This window comes from Piliocolobus tephrosceles, unplaced genomic scaffold, assembly GCF_002776525.5.
Source record: "Piliocolobus tephrosceles isolate RC106 unplaced genomic scaffold, ASM277652v3 unscaffolded_27735, whole genome shotgun sequence".
Taxonomy (NCBI): Eukaryota; Metazoa; Chordata; class Mammalia; order Primates; family Cercopithecidae; genus Piliocolobus; species Piliocolobus tephrosceles.
Genome location: NW_022310682.1, coordinates 1 through 1,624, shown reverse-complemented (window position 1 = coordinate 1,624; position 1,624 = coordinate 1). Strand labels below are relative to the sequence as shown.

General features: G+C 21.6%; 1 long non-coding RNA gene across 1 annotated transcript; it reads right to left on the bottom strand.

Moving 5' to 3' along the window:
- Window positions 1–215: 215 nt before the first annotated feature.
- LOC113221813 lies at window positions 216–1,555 on the bottom strand. The gene is made up of 4 exons (XR_003308086.1): window positions 1,294–1,555; window positions 1,056–1,153; window positions 722–884; window positions 216–436 (listed from the first exon to the last, which is right to left on the bottom strand). It is a non-coding gene; the product is annotated as an uncharacterized LOC113221813 (long non-coding RNA).
- Between the last annotated feature and the right edge of the window lie 69 nt (window positions 1,556–1,624).

The window sequence follows — 1,624 nt, the reverse complement described above, 5'->3', positions numbered from 1 at the left end:
CGAAAGACGTCTTTAATGAACCATGAGAGAAAAAACAAAAAAAAAAAACAAAAAATAAAAAAAAAACAAAAAAAAAAAAAAAAAAAAATGAGCGAACGAACGAATGAATGTATGAGAGGTTTAGTAAATAAATAAACTAATAAAAATAAAACAAGTTAGCCCGCCGCTTATGAACGTGTATATATGTATATATATACACCTTGTGTATTTATGTGCTATATACGTACTATTTTTTTTTTTTTTTTTTTATTTTTTTTTTTTTTTTAATGCATAGATCACAGCTTATCCTCTTTTTGTCATTCATTCGTTTTTACATTCATAATACTTTCTATGTAATTTCATATCATTTGAAATTAGTTTGATTGTTTCTTTTTTTTTCACGTCCAAAAGTTTTTCCATATAAGTATACAACTTTTACATATATTTACTTATTTTTCTGCAAATAAAAAAGGAAAAAAAAAAAAAAAAAACATTCACGATTATAAAACAATTATGTCTTTTAAATGGGGACATATACATATATATAATGTATATAATGTATATAATGTATATAATGTATATAATGTATATATATAATATATATAATATATATACATAACACAGATAAAATTTTTTTACGATTTGATTAATTCGCGTTTGTCGTTAATATATATGTATGTGTATGTTCATATGTTTTTATGTTTATGTTTTTATGTTTATTTATTTATTTTTTTTTTTTAACTTTTCTAATTTATTAACAAAAAAGGTATTATCTTCATAATAAGCCATATAAAGCACGCCTTTTTTCATATTATTCATATTGTCTTCTTTTATATCAAGATCCTTTTTGTCGTCATCGACACTGTACGTGTTTCTTATTTTTTTTATAATGTCATTGAGGTCATCTTGGAAAAAAAAAAAAAAAAAAAAAAAAAAAAAAAAAAAAAAACACACACACATGTGTTTATGTACCAGTTTTATGTATATTCACACATGTGATAACGTATATGATAAAAAAATGAAAAATAACTATTTATATTTTTATGATGCTTATTAAACTGGTTTAGTCTTCATACATTCGGAGGACATATCACGGTAGTCAATTTTTAAGTAACAAATTTTTCGCTCGCTTGTAAGATTATTATTTTCATTTAAAGTACCCTGTTGCTGTGAACTGTTTTAAAAAAGGTATGAAATAAAAAAATAAAAATAAAAAAATAAGTATATATATTTATATGTCAATTTTTATATACATGTTTTTGTATGTTTATATGCACAAAGTTAACGCACTATATTTTATATTAAATAAATTACGGGTGTTGTTGTAAAGTGGAATCCGCAGGTAGTAAATTCAAAAGGTAAAGGAAAAAAAATTAAGTTGTTATATGTATTTTCATAAAAGGAATATAAGTGATTAGCTAACAAATGTTTAATACCAACAACATAAAAAGTAAAAAATATTTTTAGTTCTATTTTTCTTTTTGTAACAATATCATATGATTTATCTGATAGTTGTAATTCGTCATTTAATTTTTCAAATTTCGTTTGAAAATTATTTTGCATGATGTTAATTCGTTTTCTGCGAAAAAAATAAATATATATATATATATATATATATGTATAAGAGTAAGAATTTGCCTAGAAA